Source organism: Symphalangus syndactylus, chromosome 13 (genome assembly GCF_028878055.3).
Source record: "Symphalangus syndactylus isolate Jambi chromosome 13, NHGRI_mSymSyn1-v2.1_pri, whole genome shotgun sequence".
Lineage (NCBI taxonomy): Eukaryota > Metazoa > Chordata > Mammalia > Primates > Hylobatidae > Symphalangus > Symphalangus syndactylus.
Window position 1 is genome coordinate 49273876 of NC_072435.2, and position 14214 is coordinate 49288089.

General features: G+C 43.4%; 1 pseudogene; it reads right to left on the reverse strand.

The window, feature by feature from the left end:
* Positions 1-3824: 3824 nt before the first annotated feature.
* LOC129459811 (endogenous retrovirus group K member 25 Env polyprotein-like) lies at positions 3825-6835 on the reverse strand (annotated as a pseudogene).
* Positions 6836-14214: the final 7379 nt, after the last annotated feature.

A 14214-nucleotide genomic window follows, 5' to 3' on the forward strand; every position in this document is an offset into this window, starting at 1 on the left:
TACGGACAGGAAAACAGGCTAAAATAGGTAGGGTAACGTGCACAGGGAATTACAGCTAATTAAGAAGTGAGCTGAGACTTGAAATGCACTTGCTCATTCCCTTACCTGGGTTTGCTTGTATATAATGCATCTTATTTACTACTTAAGGGTAAGAAAAAAACATTTGGACTTTTTTTTTGGGTGGGGGGGGACCTAGTTTCGCTCTTATTGCCCAGGCTGGAGTGCAATGGTGCGATCTTGGCTCACTGCAACCTCCTCCTCCCGGGTTCAAGCAATTCTCTTGCCTCAGCCTCCCGAGTAACTGGGATTACAGGCGCATGCCACCACGCCCGGCTACTTTTTGTATTTTTAGTAGAGACGGGGTTTTGCGGTGTTGGCCAGGCTGATCTCGAACTCCTGACCTCAGGTGATTTGCCCGCCTCAGCCTCCCAAAGTGCTGAGATTACATGCGTGAGCCACCGTTCCCGGCCCATTTGGACTTTTTTTTTTTTTTTTTTTTTGAGATGGAGTCTCGCTCTGTCTCCCAGGCTGGAGTGCAGTGGCACGATCTCAGCTCACTGCAAGCTCCGCCTCCCGGGTTCACGCCATTCTCCTGCCTCAGCCTCCCAAGTACCTGGGACTACAGGAGCCCGCCACCGCGCCCGGCTAATTTTTTTTTTTTTTTTTTTTGTATTTTTAGTAGAGACAGGGTTTCACTGTGCTAGCCAGGATGGTCTCGATCTCTTGACCTCGTGATCCGCCCGCCTCGGCCTCCCAAAGTGCTGGGATTACAGGCGTGAGCCACCGCGCCCGGCCCCATTTGGACATTTTTAAACAACTTTTTAATCATTTTGATAACACAGAAAAAAACCAGCACTTTGGGAGGCTGAGGCGGGCGGATCACGAGGTCAGGAGATCGAGACCGTTCTGGCCAACATGGTGAAACCCCATCTCTATTAAAAACACAAAAATTAGCTGGGTGTGGTGGTGTGCACCTGTAATCCCAGCTACTGGGGAGGCTGAGGCAGGAGAATCGCTTGAACCAGGGAGTCAGGGGTTGCAGTGAGCTGAGATTGTGCCATTGCACTCCAGCCTGGCTATAGAGCGAGACTGCGTCTCAAAAAAAAGAAAAACAAAAAAACATCCTGAGATGGTGCTGCTGGATGTGAGTGCTGGAAAGGCGGAGGGAATTAGGAGCTAACCAGATCCCTCCTGACTGCCCTGCAGAACAAGTGGGGGGTGGTGCTGCACTAAATGATGCCCCCCGCCCCCGAAGACGTATTTGCATTGGATCAATGAATATACAATGCAGAGACCTAAATGAAGACACGTGAATGGGTGTATGTGGACATCAGATTGCAGCTGGGAAACAGGTGCCTCTCATTCTCCCCGGCAAGCGTGGAATGTGTCCATGCCCCTAAGGGTATAGATCTGTCCTTCTTAACTTGTATACAACTCTAGGTCAGTTCTGAGTGAATGAGGTGCAGATGAGATTTCTCAGATCATTTGTATGTTTGACATTGTGACTGCTGCTTTTGCTGCCACCATCCCCAGACCCAACCTGGCTTAAAGTCCAGGCTTTAGGTCAAAACAATGGAGGGCTTCCTGTGTTCTGGGATGGGAAGCTGGAGATCTGTGGTAGGACTGGGGGTTGGGGTACACTTTAGTTTTGTGCAAATGAGAGCTGCAGTGGTTTTATTAATGGTGATTGGCCTGGCCTGGTTGTAGCTCTGGGCGGGGGGAAGGAATCAGCAGTGGTGGTTCCCCAGATATTCATGTGCCCAGCCCTGGCCTTCCTGCCCGCAGACCCAGCAAAAAATACCACCACAGACTCTGACTTGCCTGCCTACTCCCTGCACCCCAGATGGGAATACCTTGGAGGCCAGACTCTGAATGTATTATTCTCCCCGTTCTAACCGGACTTGCCTAACACACAGTGAGGGAGTGAGGATAGGCGGGGTGAGGGACCTGTGGAGAACCAGAGTGGAATCACAAATCCTTGGGAGAAGTTAAAGATACAGGAGTGGGCTGGGCTCAGTGGCTCACGCCTGTAATCTCAGCACTTTGGGAGGCCGAGGCAGGCAGATCACCTGAGGTCAGGAGTTGAAGACCAGCCTAGGCAACACGGTGAAACCCTGTCTCTACTAAAACTAGAAAAATTAGCCGGGCATGGTGGCGTACACCTATCGTCCCAGCTACTCGAGTGGCTGAGGCAGGAGAATTGCTTGAACCCGGAAGGCAGAGGTTGCAGTGAGCCGAGATCGTGCCACTGGGTGACAGACCGAAACTCTGTCTCAAAAAGAAAAAAAAAATTGTTCTATCTCTGAAAATTTGAGAAGGTGACCAATAGGGAGAAATTATTAAATTAATTATACCCTAAAGCTGCTCCCTTTCCTGTTTTAGTCAATAGTTGTTTTTTGTTTTACATAGTAAACTGAAACCTAACTGGATATGTAAATAGACTGTACCCATTCTTGTACCAACCACTACGGTTTGGCCAATAAAAGGATGTCAACTGTTCAAACCATGTTCAAATAAGGCAAACCCCAAGCTGTAATCAATCTGGCTGTTTCTGTACCTCACTTCCATTTTCTGTATGTCACTTTGCTTTTTCTATCCATGTCTTTTTCCACCTTGTGGCTGTGCTTGAAGGGGGCCTGCCCCTCCACACCTGTGAGTATTTCTCGGAAGGTAGAAATGAGAGACTGAGAAAAAAAATAAGACACAGAGACAAAGTATAGAGGAAGAAAAGTGGGCCCAGGGAACCAGCACTCAACATATGGAGGACCTGCACCGGCACCAGTCTCTGAGTTCCCTCAGTATTTATTGATCATTATCTCTACCATCTGGGAGAGGGGGATGTGGCAGGACTATAGAGTAATGGTGGGGAGAGGGTCAGCAGGAAAACGTGTGAGCAAGGGACTCTGTGTCATAAATAAGTTTAAGGAAATGTGCTATGCCTTGATGTGCACATAGGCCAGATTTATGTTTGACTTTACACAAACATCTCAGTGCAGTAAAGAGCAATATTGCCACCAGCATGTCTCACCTCCAGCCATAAGGCATTTTTCTCCTATTGTTGTAACCGAGCGAGTTATAGAGAAATGCCACACTCTGAGATTAATTCAGGTGTCCTTTATTGCCAGCAACCGAGAGACAGCTAGATCTCAAAATTCTCTTGGCCCTGAAGAAGGGGCTAGATTTCTTTTTATACCTTGGTCTAAAAGGGGAGGGGGAGCCTAACTGAAGCAATTTTTACAGAAGCAGAACAGGCAAAAAGTTAGAAAATTAATGGTTACAGAGATAGTTACAGAAAAATAAACAGTTCCAGGTGCAGGGGCTTAAACTATCACAAAGAGATAATGCAGGGGTGAAGGGGTGGCCTGCCCCTCCACACCTGTGGGTGCTTCTCGTTAGGTGGGACGAAAGACTTGAGAAAAGGAATAAGACACACAGACAAAGTGTAGAGAAGGAAAAGCGGGGCCCAGGGGACTGGTGCTGTGCTTACAGAGGACCCACACCGGCACCGGCCTCTGAGTTCCCTTAGTATTTATTCACAATTATCTTTACCATCACCGGTGCTGTGCTTTGAGATGTATATGCGAACATCTCCATAAACTTTAGCAGTATTGCTCCAGCAAGCCCCACCTTATTCCTAAAGGCGGTTTTCACAATTATCTTTACCATCACCGGTGCTGTGCTCATCGCCCAGGGACGGGCAGAAGACAAATGTTTTTCTTTTCTCTAGATTTAAGAGAATGGTGATGACCTTTAACCATAAGCAGCTTTTAGGCACTTGTTTAACAAAGCACATTCTGCACCGCCCAAAATCCTTTTAACCTTAAGTCACCACAGCACATGTCTCTTGCAAGGACAAGGTTGGGGGTACGGTCACAGATTAACAGCATCTCAAATACAGAACTAAATGGAGTCTCTTATGTCTACTTCCTTCTATATAGACACAGTAACAGGCTGATCTCTCTTTCTTTTCCCCACATTTCCCCCTTTTCTTTTCAACAAGACTACCATTGTCATCACGATACAGAAATTACATACTTCACAAGGTAATAGAATATCACAAAGCAAGTGGAGGCAGGATGAGTTCACAGGTCGGTGTTAAAATTGAAATTAAAATTGCCAACGAAATTTTTGGGCACGCATAGTCAGATAACATTTTATCAGGAAATAGGGTTTGAGAGCAGACAACCTGACTGGCCAAAATTTATTAGGTGGGAATTTCCTCATCCTAATAAGCCTGGGAGCACTACAGGAGGCCGGGGCTTATTTCATCCCTTTGGCTTCAACCATAAAAGGCGGCACGCCTCCAAGGGGGTCGTTTATAGGCCTACCCTCAGAGCGCATTCTCTTTCTCAGGGATATTCCTTGCTGAGAGAAAGAATTCAGCGATATCTCTCCTATTTGTGTGCAAAAGGAGAAAAGATATGGCTCTGTTCCGTCCGGCTCACCGGCGGCCAGTTCAAGGTTACCTCCCTTGTTTCCTGAACACCGCTGTTATCACGTTTTTTTTTTTTTTTTTCAAGATGCCCAGTTTTCGTATTGTTCAAAGACACGTCCTCTACAAACAATTTGTGTGGTTAAGGCAATCATCACAGGGTCCTGAGGTGACATATATCCTTCTCAGCTTGCAAAGAAGATGATGGGATTAAGAGATTAAAGTAAAGACATAAGATATTACAAAAGTATAAATTTTGGAGAACTAATAAAATGTCCATGAAATCTTCATATTTTATGTTTTTCTGCTGTGGCTTCAGCCAGTCCCTCAGTTCAAGGTCCCTGACTTCCCGCAACATTCTCCCTCCCTTTTCCTCTATATAAATGTGCCATGGCGATGAAGGCTTGTTCGTTCTCTCGATTTTGGCGCAGGATTCTTCGACTTGTCTGGCACACTAAAAACAAACCGATTAAACAGAGACACATAATTCCAAAATTTACTGCAGTAGAGTTTCCAATAGACTTAATCCAAGTCATGGGGTTTAATCCATAAAGATTTTTTGCCACTTGATCTAACGCCTCAGTTCCAGGCACAACATTTAAGTGACTCTGAGAGGCTTCAAAAATTTGTTCTTTTAATTTAGAAATGTCTAAAGTGAGATTATCTTCTCTTCCCTGTAAATGGCGTCTTACCATGTCCCAGTGATGTCTAGACTCATTATAAACTTGGGGTGTAATACAAAAATCTGACGTATTCCAGTCACACTGTAACTGGAAATGATGTTCCAAACTCATGAGCCTATCTCCCATCCAAATGACAGTTTGTCTAAGGTCATTAATTTGATTAGCCAATTTTTGATCGATACCAGATTGTGAATTCCACAACCTTGTGGAATTCTTTTGCCAATTGTCAACAAAGCTTACTGCCTGAACAGAAGAGTGCAATGCGACTCCTGCCACAGCGGCTGTGGCTGTGACTGCAATCAATCCCATAATCACTGCAATTAAAGTAAAAATGAATCTTTTGGATCTATTTAAAATGCCTTTTAATACTTCAGTCAAAATATGAATGGATGGCGAGGCCTCCCATGGTCGATCCATGGACACAGGGATCCACACGCCTTCTCTTGCTCTCACAAGCAGAATACGGTGCTGCCAATCAAAAGTCGAATCAATGCAAGTAAACAATCTGCAATTTTCACATGTTATAGTTTGGGAGTCTGGTTTAATAACTACATTTCCTATGACTAACATATAAGGGGGTTTTACACAACTTAGTAAAGGAACTGTTAGACTGGAATTTAGGTTGATAGAGTAAAATGTTTTATAATCTCGTTTCTATAGTTTGGTTCCCAGACCAAATTCTAAGGTGGTATGTAGCCACAGTAAGCCTCCATAATTCTGGATGTTCAGGACCAAAATCCGGACTTATTATTTTTGGTCTTGGAGTAGAGGTTCCCTTTTCTCCCCATTTCCAAGGGTAGAAAGACTGAAATTTCTTGTACCTATGTTTGTCTAAATTTTTTGTTAAGTCACTATCAACAGTTGGACTCACTAGTGCATTGGGACAGGATTGAGTTTGTCCTGTGCAATCGTGGTAGAATTGACCTCGAGGTGCCCAATCTATAACAGTTCCAAATGTGTTGTTTTGTAAAATCACGGCACTATCGGCCACACATTCTTCCCAAACTAAATCTTTTGTTTCTATGGAAATCTCCTTGGGGCAAGGTCTTCCTTTTGGCCTAAATATTAATGATCTTTGATAAGAGAAGTCTTGTAAATACTTTACCTGTGGTTTGAGTGACATACCGCTTGCCATATGATAAGTAAATCTACTGGTGGGATTGAGAGTAGGTACTTCTACCAACCAATTTTGGATAGCAGGCATTAAACATCCTGGTGCTCTCCCGAGACATATAGGAGGATAACGATACCCAATGGAAATATTTATCATCATTCCTTCTTCCTCTGGTTTTGCAGGGCAACGATCATCTGTGGGACCAGCTACCCACACACTATTATTAACATATACTTCAATGGGATTATCCATCCAAGTGACTGCCTGAATTAAGGGCAGGAAAGGCACATAGGCCCAGTAGGTATAATTAGCTGCAGCTGCTCCTGCAGGCATGGGGAGACTTACCACCGTTGATACAACCATTAAAGCTGCAAACAGCATTTTTTCTGAGGTTTGTGTCACCTTTGTGCTAGCTAGGCTTTTTCTAGCTAACAGTGTCAGCTTCTTTAAGTGTGCCCAGGTTGGCAGCTCTGCCTTCTTGGTGCGTGGCGACTTCATCTGTTTTTCTAATATCACCACTTGATTCATCCTGCGAGTCAATGGTGCCTGATTGTGGTGTTTCCGTCTCCGTGGAGGCGCTTTTCTTGGCATCTCCGATGGGTTCATTGTCTAGTGGGTTCAAATGTCTAGTGGGTTCAAATGTCTAGTGGGTATCCAAACAGGAAGCTGATTTTCTCCTGGTGAAACACAAGCAAAACCTCTTCCCCAGGTTATCACCTTCCCTATCTCCCATGTCCTATTTTTGTTGTCTTTCCACCAAATCAGTTTTCCTTCATGTGGACTGTTCTTTTTACCCGTAAGATGTTGTTCTGCAGAAGTAGTAGTCTGATCTCTATAAATGTTTAAAAATTTTAAAGTATAGAGTGCTAGATTAAGCTGCATCTGAGGAGAGGTACACTCCTTACTGTCTCCCCCTTTTTTTTGTTTAACTAACTGAGTTTTGAGTGTTCTATTAGTTCTTTCAACTATGGCCTGTCCTTGGGAATTATAAGGAATTCCTGTTGTATGTGTAATATTCCACTGATTTAAGAATTTTTGGAAAGCTTTACTACAATAACCTGGTCCATTGTCAGTTTTAATTTTTTCTGGAACTCCCATCACAGCAAAACAAGATAATAAATGTTTTTTAACATGGGAAGTACTTTCTCCTGCCTGGCATGTTGCCCATATGAAATGTGAATAAGTATCAACTGTTACATGAACATATGATAATTTTCCAAATGAAGGTACATGGGTAACATCCATTTGCCATAATGCATTAGGACACAGACCTCTGGGATTAACTCCTGCCTCTTGGGTGGGCAGGTGTAGTACTTGACACTGGGTACAATGTTGTACAATATTTTTTGCCTGTTTCCACGTGACATCAAATTTGTTTTTTAACCCTGCTGCATTTACATGGGTCAAAGCATGAAGTTCTTGTGCTTTTATGAATGCAGAGGATACCAGTAAGTCAGCTTTATTTGCTTCAGTTAAAGGTCCTGGTACATTAGTATGTGCTCGAATATGAGTAATATAAAATGGGAAATTCCTTTTTCTTACAGTTTGTTGTAACAAATTGAACAGCTGGTTTAACTGATCATCCATGCTATATTTAATTAGAGCTGTCTCAACATCCCTTGTAGCCTGTACTACATATGCAGAATCTGATATAATATTAACAGGTTGATTAAAACCTTCTAACACTGTAATGACTGCAATCAACTCTGCCCTCTGAGCTGATTGATATTGAGTTTTGATTACTCGCTCCTTTGGCCCTGTGTAAGCCGCTTTTCCATTGCTGGAACCATCAGTAAATACTGTCAGAGCTAGGCCAGGCGCGGTGGCTCACGCCTGTAATCCCAGCACTTTGGGAGGCTGAGGTGGGCGGATCACGAGGTCAGGAGATCGAGACCATCCTGGCTAACACGGTGAAACCTCGTCTCTACTAAAAATACAAAAAATTAGCCGGGCGAGGTGGCAGGCGCCTGTAGTCCCAGCTACACGGGAGGCTGAGACAGGAGAATGGCGTGAACCCCGGGGGGCGGAGCCTGCAGTGAGCCGAGATCGTGCCATTGCACTCCAGCCTGGGTGAAAGAGCGAGACTCCATCTCAAAAAAAAAGAAAAAAATACTGTCAGAGCATTTTCTAAAGGTTCATGTCTGGTAATTTTAGGTAAGATCCAAGTAGTCAATTTTAAAAACTGGAAGATTTTTGTTTTTGGGTAATGATTATCAATAATTCCCATAAAATCAGCAAGGCCAATTTGCCATGCACCAGAATTGATAAAGGCTTGTTTAACTTGTTCCTTGGTTAAAGGAACAACTATTTTGTCTGGGTCATTACCACACAATTTTATTATTCGTAATCTTGTCTGACCAATTAATGTAGCTATTTGGTCCAAGTACAATGTAAAAGTCTTAATTGTACTGTGAGGAAGGAATGACCACTCCACAAGATCAGTATTTTGAACAATGATGCCTGTTGGAGAATGTGCAGTGGCAAAAATTAAAAGTTGGAGTGGAGCTAAAGAATCTATTCTATTTATTTGCGCTGACTGAATTTTTTCTTCCACTAATTTAATTTCTTTTGTTGCCTCTGGGGTTAATATTCTTTTACTATTTAAGTCTGGATCTCCTCTTAGGATAGAGAACAAATTTGACATGGCATAGGTAGGAATGCCTAGAGTTGGCCGAATCCAATTAATATCGCCTAACAATTTTTGAAAATCATTTAGTGTTTTTAACGTGTCTTTTCTTATTTCTATTTTTTGTGGCTTAATTTTTCTATTTTCTATTTGCATCCCCAAATAATGAAAAGGATCAGAGGTTTGGATCTTATCAGATGCTATTGTTAGTCCTGCGTTGGCAACCTCTGCTTGTAGAAATGTGTAACAGTCAATTAATTTGTCTCTTGTTTCTGCAGCACATAAAATATCATCAATATAGTGAATGATATAACAATCTGAAAATTTGTCTCTAACTGGTTGAAGGACTTGACCTACGAAAGTTTGACAAATAGTTGGACTATTAAGCATTCCCTGAGGTAATACTTTCCACTGAAACCTGGTGGCGGGTTCTTTATTATTTATGGCTGGTATAGTAAAGGCAAATTTTTCACAATCTTGCTCTGCCAGAGGAATGGTAAAAAAGCAATCCTTAAGATCAATTATAATTAAAGGCCAGTCTTTTGGGATCATGGCCGGAGAGGGCAATCCAGGTTGGAGAGGCCCCATGGGTTGAATTACAGCTTTTATGGCTCTTAAGTCCATTAACATACGCCATTTGCCTGACTTTTTCTGAATTACAAATACAGGAGAATTCCAGGGTGAGAATGAAGGCTCAATGTGTCCCTTTTCTAATTGTTCCTTTGCTAATAAGTGTAAAGCCTCCAGTTTTTGCTTTGGTAGCGGCCACTGATTAACCCATACCGGTTTTTCTGCTTTCCAAGTTAATGGAATGGGTTTAGGAGGCTCTACAGTGGCCGCCCCTAAAAAGGATACCCTATTCCTTTTCTTTGTAGATTTTTCTTAGTCTCAATTGGGACTTTAATGCCATTTTCATTTTTTCCTAATCCCTTCCCTGGTATATATCCCATCTTAGTCATGATTTTTTGACTCATGGGGCTGTATAATGGAGCAGGCATAATGATTTCTGCACCCCATTGTTGTAACAAGTCTCGACCCCATAGATTAACAGGAATTGAAGTAATCATTGGCTGAACAGTACTTTCTTGATTATCTGGCCCTAAACAATGTAAAATCATTGTACTTTCATACACTTCTGAAGCTGCGCCTACGCCGACAAGTCTTGTTACAGCCTTTTGTTTAGGCCAATTTTTTGGCCACTGATTTAAAGCAATTACAGAGGTATCTGCTCCTGTGTCTACCAACCCTTCAAACTGTTTTCCTTAAATAATGGCCTTACACACAGGTCTGCTCTTAGAGACCAGACTTGCCCAGTATGCAGCCTTTCCTGCCAGATCAGTGCTTCCGAACCCTCCTGTTCTTTTTATCTCACTGTTTCTAATTTTAATATAAGGTAGGAGTAATAATTGAGCGATCCTGTCTCCTGGACTGGCACTCCAAGGAATTGAGGAACTAATAACCAATTGAATTTCGCCTTCATAGTCTGAATTAACCACACCAGTATGAATTTGAACTCCTTTTAGATTTAAACTTGATCTTCCTAAGATTAGTCCTATAGTCCCCTCAGGCAATGGGCCGTATACCCCTGTGGGGATTTTTTGTGGAGGCTCCCCTGGAAGCAGAGAGACTGCTTGTAAAGTACACAAATCTACTGCTGCACTGCCACTTGTGGCGGGGGATAATTGCTGTATTGTGATAACTGGCTTAATCCCTGAGACACTTGCGACAGTGGGGGTTGTTGTTCCTGAAAACCCTTTGGAACAAAGGGTTGAATTTGGAACGCCCCAGTTTGTTGCGGGGCCTGAGGCTGGCCCCTCCTCTCGTTTCCCGACAGTGGTTGCCCATTTTTATCAAATTTAGAACGACATTGATTACCCCAATGTTTTCCCTTTTTACATCTTGGACATAGGCCGGGTGGCCCTTTATCTGTTGTTGTAGTAGCTTGAGTAGTTACATTTGGCTTATTTGTGACTAGGCAATTCTTTTTTAGATGACCAATTTGACCACAATTATAACATTTTCCCCCAAATGTTTTCACTTGTCCTCCTAAAGCAACTCCTGTGATTGCCTGAGCCATAAGCATAGCTTTATGCATAGCTCCTCCAATTCCATCGCATGCTTTAACATACTCTGAGATTACATCTGATCCTGCGGGAACCTTTCCTTTTAATGGCTTAATGGCTGATTGACAATCCGGATTGGCGTTTTCATATGCCATCAACTCCACTATGACTTTACGGGCATTCTCATCGGTAATTGACTTTTGAGCAGCATCTTGAAGTCTTGCTACAAAATCAGGGTATGGCTCTTTAGAGCCTTGTCTTATTGTATTAAAGGAAGGGCAGGCGGTTCCTGGGTCTTGGATTTTCTCCCAGGCCCTAAGGCAGATAGCCCTGATTTGCTCAATGGCCTCATTTGGCATTATTGCTTGTTGGTCAACAGTGCTCCAATTTTGACCTATTCCTAATAGTTGATCTGCATCTATGTTAATTGGAGGACTGGCAGTCCTATTTCTTTGGACCTGTACTTGTGCCCCATCAATCCACCAAGTCTTAAATTGTAAAAATTGAGAGGGTGAGAGTGATGATTTTGCCAGAATCTCCCAATCATAAGGAATGAGTCTATGTCCATGAGCAATGGAATCTAACAATGTTCTCATGTAAGGAGAGTTGGGTCCATACTGTTTTACTCCTTCTTTCATCTCTTTTAGCATTTTTATAGAAAAGGACTGATATCTGGCTTCAGCTACAGGAGGCTCTCCCTCTTGGGCCCCTTCTCCAGGTGGTCTTGCTTCTAATATTACTGGGAATTGCCACGCCTCAATATCTCCCTGTTTTCTTGCCTCATCAATAATTTTATGTATTGCACTACCCTGTGTACTAGGCGGTGCTGTAGGATTAAGTCTCATGGTGGGCGGCTGAGGATATGGCACCCTGCCCTGTGGCACTGGAAATGCTCCTGGCTGTCCATACAGATTTTCTGGAGGCTGCCGATACTGCAGTTCAGCTGGCGGCCAGTATTGATAGGCTACTGGCAGCTGGATCTTACTTTCTACCTGCTGATATTGTGGACACTATATTTGGATTGGCATTGCCGTGACAGAGACTCTATCTTTTCCTACTTGATCTTTTTTTGGAGTTTGTACTTGTTTAACCTGCACTTGAGGTTCTAAGGTTGCAGGCATCTGAGCTGTTGTAAGAGGAGTTGGCCCTCGTGGTTTAGACTCTGATGGCTCTGTCAATTCTGGATCTTTTTCTTCTAATTTTAACGTTTCAGGATATATTACCTCCTGTAATTGATTATTGTCAACATTTTGCGTTGACCGAGCCATTACCGGCTCTGCTACACATTTACAGTGTGAACTTTCTTTTCTTTTCCGGGACTCTATCCCTGCCTCTTTTTCACAATCTACTGCACAGCTTTTAGGGACATCGGAAACTGCAACGCTATCTTCTTCTGTTTGCAGCGGTTCTAAAGCTACTTTAATAATGACCCAATCATTCCATACTGTAAGTGGAATGATTTTACCTTCCCTACTTGCTTGTTTTAATTCTTTGCCAATTTTTTCCCAATCTTTTAGATCTAAAGTTCCCTGTTCTGGAAACCATGGGCAAAACTGTTCTATTGTTTGAAAGAGCGTATTTAGATTTTTGGTAGACACTTTAACTCCCCCTCTTTTTAAGAGAATTTTTATAAAGCTGCGATAAGAGGCATATTTACTTTTAGTTTGCCCCATTGTTACCCTAGGTTCTTCCGAGCGCACAAGCTTACCGCAAGGCTGACTGTAGACGTACTCGGGAGTCTCTCGTCGACTTGTCCTCAATGACCACGCTCCAGCGTACCTTCACCTTAGAGAAAAGCGCCTCCACGTTGGTCGCCAGATGAAGGGGTGGCCTGCCCCTCCACACCTGTGGGTGCTTCTCGTTAGGTGGGATGAAAGACTTGAGAAAAGGAATAAGACACACAGACAAAGTGTAGAGAAGGAAAAGCGGGGCCCAGGGGACTGGTGCTGTGCTTACAGAGGACCCACACCGGCACCGGCCTCTGAGTTCCCTTAGTATTTATTCACAATTATCTTTACCATCACCGGTGCTGTGCTTTGAGATGTATATGCGAACATCTCCATAAACTTTAGCAGTATTGCTCCAGCAAGCCCCACCTTATTCCTAAAGGCGGTTTTCACAATTATCTTTACCATCACCGGTGCTGTGCTCATCGCCCAGGGATGGGCAGAAGACAAATGTTTTTCTTTTCTCTAGATTTAAGAGAATGGTGATGACCTTTAACCATAAGCAGCTTTTAGGCACTTGTTTAACAAAGCACATTCTGCACCGCCCAAAATCCTTTTAACCTTAAGTCACCACAGCACATGTCTCTTGCAAGGACAAGGTTGGGGGTACGGTCACAGATTAACAGCATCTCAAATACAGAACTAAATGGAGTCTCTTATGTCTACTTCCTTCTATATAGACACAGTAACAGGCTGATCTCTCTTTCTTTTCCCCACACAGGGTCTTTGGGTACCACCCACCAAGCGCATTCCCAGGAGCTGCTGGTTTAGCTTACCTCTATATCTTATCAGTAAGTGCATTCCTGGACGTGCTTGGAGTCAGCTTGCACTAGTTATGTCCTTAAGGGAGAGGGATAAGGAGGGCTGCAAGTGAAGAAACAAAAATGGAGTCTGTCTGGCTCTCTCAGCTAAGAGAGAGTCAATCTGGTTAAATCAAGGTAGGGTATCACACTATCTCAGTAAATAGAATGTACGATCGGGTTTTACACCGAGACATTCGAATTCCAAGGGCGAGTAGGAGACAGATGCCTTCCTCTTATCTCAACTGCAAAGAGGCCTCCCTCTCTCACTAATCCTCCTCAGCACAGACCGTTTACAGGTGTCAGGCTAGGGGACGGTCAGATCTTTCCCTTCCCATAAGGCCATATCTCAGGCTGTCTCAGTGGGGGGAAACCTTGGACAATACACAAGCTTTCTTGGGCAGAGGTCCCTGTGGCCTTCCGCAGTGCATTGTGTCCCTGGGTACTGGAGACTGGAGAATGGCGATGACTTTTACCAAGCATACTGCCTGCAAACACATTTTTAACAAAGCACATCCTGCACAGCCCTAAATCCATTAAACCTTGAGTCAATACAGCACGTTTCTGCAAGCACAGGGTTGGGGCTAGGGTTACAGATTAACAGCATCTCAAGGCAGAAGAATTTTTCTTAGTACAGATCAAAATGGAGTTTCTTATGTCTTCCTTTTTCTACATAGACAGAGTAACAGTCTGATCTCTCTTTCTTTCCTTCACAATGCTGAAATCTCTCTGAGCCTACTCTGGATTCACAGGCTACTCAATTTGCAAA